This window comes from Copadichromis virginalis, linkage group LG11 (assembly GCF_057382275.1).
Source record: "Copadichromis virginalis isolate Kocher_CV1m ecotype Utaka linkage group LG11, C_Virginalis_male_GT1.1, whole genome shotgun sequence".
NCBI classification, from domain to species: Eukaryota; Metazoa; Chordata; class Actinopteri; order Cichliformes; family Cichlidae; genus Copadichromis; species Copadichromis virginalis.
In genome coordinates this window covers 25,970,888-25,978,937 of record NC_140628.1, presented here as the reverse complement: position 1 = coordinate 25,978,937, position 8,050 = coordinate 25,970,888, and positions in this window count along the sequence as shown.

Here is an 8,050-nt window from a genome sequence, read left to right as displayed (position 1 = left end):
GTCATCACCTTAAGACATAGCCATATCAATACATGACATCCCCCTTTTCCTTAGACTCAAACTTTAGTTGTAATAACTTTGATGTCTTTTTTTTTTTTTTTCCAACACTGAACATTCTTCTTGTCTTACTTTCTAACAAGTATATAATCTAACTGTCTCACCACACATGTACCTTTCTTTTTACAATATATACATGTCGAAATACACATATGAACTTGAAACTTGCCAACTTTAAGTTACCTCTTCACCTTAACATATTACCGTATTTTCACGACCATAAGACGCACTGTACTAAAAGGCGCAGTCTCAGTTATGTGTGCCATTACTGTATTTAACACACACATAAGGCGCACTGGATCATAGGGCGCATACAAGTACCGTATGCGTATTTAAAAATAAAGCGGGAGCAAACCTGAGTTCGGTACCTTACTCACATTTTTATTACCAGTAATGGTCATCATCAACAACACACAAGCATACAAGTGTGCATATTTAAAAATAAAGCAGGAGCAAAACAAAGTTTGGTACTCACATTTTTATCATCAATCAAACCCATCGAAGTCCTCATCCTCTGTGTCTGAATTGAACAGCTGCGCTAAATCTCCATCAAACATGCCAGGTTCACTTTCTTCACTGTCAGAGTCACTTTCCGTGCCGTGCGGCTCCTCGGAAATGATGCCGGCTTTTGCGAAAGCTCGAACAACAGTGCCAGCAGACATGTTAGCCCAAGCATCTACAATCCATTCGCAAATTGTGGCGTAACTCGCCCGGCGCTGCCTTCCACTCTTGGTGAAACTGTGGTCTCCATCGGTCATCCATCGCTCCCAGGCCGCTCGCAGCCTTACTTTGAACGGGCGGTTCACACCGATGTCCATTGGTTGGAATTCCTTTGTCAGGCCTCCCGGAATGACAGCAAGCTCACAGTTCCTTTGTTTCACTAGTTTTTTCACATCGGCTGTGAGATGGGCACGCATAGAGTCACAGATTAAGAGCGATGGTGATGCGTGGAAAAAACCACCTGGTCTCCTTACATACACCTCCCTCAGCCACCCTTTCATCATTTCCTCATCCATCCAGCCCTTTACATTTGCCTTAATGATGATTCCTGCTGGAAACTTCTCTTTAGGCAAAGTCTTTCTCTTAAAAATCACCATAGGCGGCAGTTTCTGTCCATTAGCATGGCAGCCAAGCACAACAGTAAAAGAAGACTTTTCGTGCCCCGTTGTACGTATCGCTAGCGTGCTGGTCCTGAAGGATATAAAAAAACAACAACAGCAATAGAATAATATTAAACACAAAGTGAACCCGTCTTCCTTCATTAAATAGGTTCTTTTAGATGTTAAGGAGGAATTGACTTAACCAGGCTGGCGGAGAATGAAGACAACCGGACACCTGCAGCAGATGGGGAATCAGTGAACTTTTATTGAGACAGAGACAATCTCTCAACACAGCTCACATCAGGAGATTCCTCATATTTGCTGTGAGGATGGGTATATATTCTCTAAAACTTACAGGAGGGGGTTGTGAGGAAAGTGCTGCATTAGCAGAAAAACAACTCCATAAAAGGAAAGCGGCCTTGGGTGTTCTAGCCTCTTCGCTTGCAGATATCTTCCACCTGCAGGATGAGGCGATCGCTTCTTATCGCTCTCAAGGCCAAAGTCGTGAGCACACAGTTGCACAGTAACTTTAAAGCTGTGAGCACATTTTTATTACACAGTTGCACAGTAACTTTAAAGCTGAACAATATTTAAAGCTGAATAATGTTTGATCAGATTATATTTTCTTCAAATCCCCCTTTTGACCCATCTTAAATGGGTCAACACACAAAAATAAGTAACATTCAAAGGAACACAGAGACGTGTCGAAGCCTGGCTCGAAAAACTCCTCGGGTCTTATCATTTGTCTTTATCTGTCATTGCAGATGAGGAGAAAAGAGTCCAGGCACCACCCTGCCCAGGGGTCGGCTGCAAGCAGTCTCGGTTCCCCATGAAAGCAGTAACAGCTGTCCTGCACAAAAGGATACAACGAGTCAGTGCAACCAGGGTAGTGACACAAAATTAACAGTTCTTGTAACTCAGCAACCAAAAAGCATAAGTAATGATAAAAATGTGGAGAGTACAGAGTATACTATAATAATGAGAGATATAAACGTGAAAATGTGAAAGAATAAATCAACCGTAAAATAAACCCAGAACGGTAACTGCTAAGGACATTCAAAAGTGAATATGGTAAAACGTGAGGAAGGGGTGTGGAAAAAAAACAATCTATATCCAGTGGTGGGAGTGCACATTCGCTCAGGCTTAAGTCCGGAGACCCTGAGAACATCGCTTAACCCTCACAACCCGACCAGACACAGTTCAACCAGATATATCCTTCAAGAGGAAGTGGGTGAGGGAAACAATCAATAACAAGCCTAATACAAAACACCACAGAGAAACAACCATTCTAGAAGCATCTAAACAAGAGAAAGACGATAATGTTCGTCACCCTCACGATCAGAGTTTTCATCATCCGTTGGCGAGGAGGTAACCGTGTCTCGTTTCTTTCTAAATGGATCGGGCGTGGGCAAAACTGGAGAGGAAGTGGTGGGCAAGACCCTAGGGGCTACATTTGTCAGATTGGGACTGTCAGAAGGGGGCGAAGCTTTTGAACTTGAAGGTGTCAGAAGTGTCGGGGGCCCTTCACAGATCAGGATTATGCCAATGGGAATGAGACCCAGGGCCAGGAAGCAAACAAAGACGCAACATCTTTGCCTGCCTGTCATTTCAGGGGGAAAGGGCCAAGACATGTTTACTTAGCTTGGATGTCTTCTAATAGAGGATGATGGGGCAGAGAAAGGTGGTCCAGTTCCCCCCACCTCGCCAAGGGCGTGTTCTAGGAGTTAAAGAGCAACAACCTGCAATCTGTACCAAAAAATCTTCATAGTCCCACCGGAAAATCATAAGAGTAATAAACGATTCAGCTCAACAGACAAGTATCATGTTCAGGTTTCTCCAATCATTAAATCACTATTATTGCCACAATTTGCTTTATTCACCCTTTGGGCAATGTTATTCCAAGAGAGAGAGAGAGAGAGAGAGAGAGAGAGAGAGAGAGAGAGAGAGAGAGAGAGAGAGAGCGAGAGAGCCCCTAATGGCCAGTTAGTGGGCTCTAGGTCAAACTGTCCCCAAATTTGTTATTTGTTATTATTACTTGTTTTCATGTCACTTGTCTGTTTTCTACTGCACCCCTCTCACCAAAGCAAAGCAAACATTAGCAGCACATTGACCGTAGTCAGGCATCCTCATTCCATAGGTGCTATAAAACATTTCCTGTAAAAGAATCACAGTTTTCAAGACAGGGTGTGTCTCCCCCAACACTCTCACCAGAATACAGTGTAATAGCATCCCCAACTCCTAACCCATAAACACCGTTTCTTCACACATCCGCCCAGAAATCCTGTAATAGAAAAACATTAAAACTGTAACCCTGTAGGGAAGAAAATGTAAATGGTAACGCTGCGCAGTTACCTCTGTAAGCAACACAAGACACAAAAATGGCATTTACAGGTTCACTCATCCTCGAATATTTTGTCATCCTTCTACTCCTGTAAAAGAAACCCACATAAATTCATCCACCCTTTTATCCTATCTAGGTGGAGGTGGTTAACCTTGAGTCATGGTCAAGTCTTGTCATCTTTTACCAGTCAGTCCGTTTGTTTTTATTCCCAGTCTTTCATCCATTCATCCGTTCTTTGCTGATAGTGAAACCTGTCGTCGCATCTAGTTTCCACACTCAGCAAAATGACGTCATCTCAAAAAGAAACAAGAACTTGAGTTTGGATTACCTCGCTGAATCCTTTTTTAAACAGGGACTCTCGTTTCTAATTGTCCCCACAAGTGTTTCCTCCAGAACCCATTTCAATGCGGAGAAACTCACTTACAACAATTTTCTCGCCGACGTGTAATGCTTGTAATTTCCGATGTGCAGATCTGCTTAAAGAAAAGATTCACAAACAAAAATCAGTAAATATAAAACAAAATAAAATGAAAAATAACAAAAACAAAATGCAGACGCCCGGGTCTTAGGACTTGTCACTGAATATTCTTCCCATCAATAAAAATACCAACCTAAACCTACACAGAGTCAAATCAACACCACCTCAACCTTTTCATATTCATAAACCTATATGTTTTGCGTTCGTGAAACAAAATTGAACCATTAAGTAAGTTGAGCTCTTGAAATGTTTTAATTCTCTTAATTCTGCCAGTTTATTTCAACACTTATTCAATGACTTTTATTCAACTGCTACTTGGTCACTCGACTTTTACCTGTTCAAATTGCCTAGGGTTCAACAAAGTCTAGATCCCCGTTATCATGAAACTTGAACGGTGTACGATGATTTACTTACAGTAATTTAGAATCATCACTCAACCTAGCTCTACTACTGGCACTGCGTGACTTTTCTCACACTGGAAACCAGAATTTAGTACAGAACTTTAATGCCTCAGGGAATCGCGTTCAAGGGCTGCCCCCCCCTTCTCTTCTTCTTTGTCCGTGTGTTCCTCCTTTATTAAATCTCCATCACAATGACGTGGCGCTCTGAAATAAAACTCACACTGTTAATTCCTCGTTTTCACTCTGCACCACTGCTCAGAGTGTTTTCTTTTCTTTTTAGTGTAGAGTAAACAATTAAGTCGAGGCCTTAAGCCCCAGATATCTCGCACGGGCATCATTTTCATAACCAAACCGCTCCGGACTCTGCTCCCCAGACCACACAAATGCCCTCTGGGCTTATTATTATAGCAAATGCTGTATTTGACTTTGTTGTGTGCAGCATTGAGCCTTTGTCAGTAAAGCATTCTTCATTGCAGCAGCTGGAGCATTGTGTGTCACTTCTTAGTAAATTAAATCAACATTTTGATTTTAGTGCATGGGTATGTATCAGTTTTTACTCCCTCAACAAGTGCATAAGTGTTCATGTGTGTGTTTCCCTTCATTCTAAGTAGGCGCATGCAGAAGTGTGTGTTCGTGTGTTGGTATATGTTTGTGTTCATCACCTTCCTGTTCTGTAGTTTAGGTAAACCAGCGGCCTGACGCATGGCCTAGGGTCCTCCCCTCCTCTTTGGGTCTGTTTATGTTGTCCTTACTTTGCTCCACGGCCTTCTGCAGCTCTGCTGTTCGGCTCTTCTCAGAGGTCAGCATCCTTCTGCTCACCGTCCCTTTTCCTCCGGGCTTAATGCGCGTCTCGTCACAGCTCTGTCAGCTGACGCAGCCTGGGAATTTCCCCCGTGTAGTGAAACGGGCTTTAGGTTTAGTGCTCTCCGTCTCTGCTGCATGAGATCACTCTTTTGCAGCACTGTTGACATCCTCAAGTTGTTGTTGTGAGTCCAGCTGCTGTGGCCTTCAGGGGTCAAAGGGTCAAAGATGGTCGCGGAGAGGGCAACGATGGTAGAGGGGAGGGTAGGAGTCCAGGTCAGCTTCGGCTCTCAGAAAAAACAAAAACAAAACAAAACAGGCGAACAGGAAAATGATGTTGTGTTGGCTGTGCTGTGTTGGCTGTGTTATCCCGAGAGGGGAGAAACAACGAGATCTCGTCTCCCCCCTTTTTTGTTTTTGTTTTTTTTTTTTTTTCACCATATAATCAACTCATAACCCCTCAAGTTGACAGGACAACACAGGTACGTGTTAAAATTCTTAAGATCCTGTTTAGAAACCTAAAAAGGAATTTCCTATCATTCAGTAGTCATTTGTCTTAAACAATCAACAAAAACATGTCCCAAGTCGACCCTTTTAACCACTAAATTTGTCGTGTCCTCACTTAATCCTCAGACCAGTGTCTTTGTCTTTTGACGTTACGTTGTTGTCCTGCAACCCAAAGCGTTTAATTGTCAGTAATGTATAAACTATATCATTTAAAAACAGGTGTATGTTAAGTGTCGCTACTTTAACCTTGCATGTACGTGCACATGTATGTAAGCTGTTTCTTCATTGCATGTATGGGTGCGTCTGTATATGGGTTACTTTAACTTTTTCTCAAACGAGGCATTTCTCTAACACGCACATGTGTCTGTTCCTCACCCTTCTCATATCTTTCTCTGGTTGTGTGTGGTTTTATTTGTTTCAGTGATTTACCAGGAACATCTTTTCCTTTTCTCCATGTCTTCCGCCAGAGGTTAACACTGGTGAGATTCAGGGACACAGCACCCAGAGCAGTTCAGCGAGAAAAACCCGCCTCAAACTACATTCTCTCTTTTTTGTTTTACCGGGAGGGGTGAGGACAACTCTGGTGTCCAGCCGTGAATTTTAGCCAAAGCTTGGCCTGTCTTCTGCTGCCGTACTCAGGCTTCCAGGTTAAGAAAAAACACCTGTATGAAGACACTAAACATACATTTAGTATTTGTATAAACATAACTGCCTAAATCATTGAACTCTTGAGGAGGGTGTATTTCAGAATCAGAATCAAAATCAAAAACTTTATTGTCATTGTCATGAGACCGACGACATTAAGAATGGTCCCCGATCATTGCATCATCCCTAGTAATATCAAATATAAAAAAAACAATAAAATTCAATCAATAAAATAGATAGACTACTTAAAATACTAAGTATTCCCACCGTCATGCTTCAGACCGTGCATAGATTAACACAAGAGTGGCATGGTGGACATTTTTGTAGTATTCAGATGTGTTATTGCAGTTGGATAACAGCTGTGTTTGAGTCTATTAGTCCTTGCTCTGATTGCCCTGTACCGTCTGCCTTAGGGCAACAGTTCGAACAGGGAGTGGCCAGGATGTGAGGTGTCTTTTATGATGTTTTGGGCCTTTTTAAAACAGTGGGCGTTGTTTGACTCTTTACTAACTTTAAAACCCCACCATAACAATTTCTCACTGACAAACTTCTATGCATCCATTTAAACATGCGAAGCCAGCACAAAATCACACACATACCCCTACAGCAAAGCTTTAACATAACCACAATGCAACTCCTCCCTTAAACGGGAGAAATCACCCTGAATCAACCAACTCTATATAAAACGTCAAACAAAGATAAACCACAAACATTTCTACACTTCTGTGTCTTCCACGCAGCACAATAGGCAGAAAAAACACCGATTACTCACAGTCTACAACAAAAGAAAAACCTGCTCTTTTCACAACTCTCACAGCTAAAGTCAAAACTCTTACCCAGTGCCTCTGAAATAATAAAAAATCACCAAATACTCGATTACTCTTTTCACTCGCTCCCTCTCACTCCCTTCTTCCTCATACAGCATACACGCTCGCTCCCGCGGACCCGCTCGGCCCCGCGGGCTCACTCGGCCCCCACCTTTTTCCTCTCACAGAGACAGAGAGAGAGACCCTTTTCCTTTTTTTTATTTCTCCAGCACACATACACACACAGAATCCCAACTGAGAGAAAGAGGGAGAGAAGAGAAAAGAGTTGTAGAGAGGAAGTTTTTTAGCAGGAGTTTCAGATCTAACAGATTTATACAACTTATTTACACACACCGGTAATTTATGTTCTATTTATTGATTTTAAAGGAGAATTTGGGCCAGCTGGGTTTCTGCCTCTGTTAGGCACTAACAGCTGGGGCGCTGCTTTAAAGGTGAGTCAGCACTGAAATATCCCTTCAGGTGTTACCAGGCTTCTACCAAACCGGAGTCTGGCGGGTAACCTTGCCTAGAGCTTCCTGATAGGGGTGCTAGTTGGTTGTCACCTTGTTCACACGTCTCATTCACACTTCATACATTACCTGCAGTCACTCATTACCCTCCTTATGTATGTAATAAATGTGTAAAAAAATTCTATGTGTGGTGTATTATTTTAACCAAAAGAGGAACCTAGTTCCTTTAATTGTGTAATCTGTGAACAACGGAGAACCAAACTGTCCTGCCCAGTGTTCCACAGCAAGCATTCAGCGTGTATTTATGTGTGTCCAATATCAAACAGAACATCAAAACATTTAAAACACTAAAATCATCGGGGTTTTAAGAAGAGATCCGTTTTCTCCTATTGATCAAAGGGACCCCTCCTTTGGACTCCAACCAGTACTTCTCCTTTTTAAGTT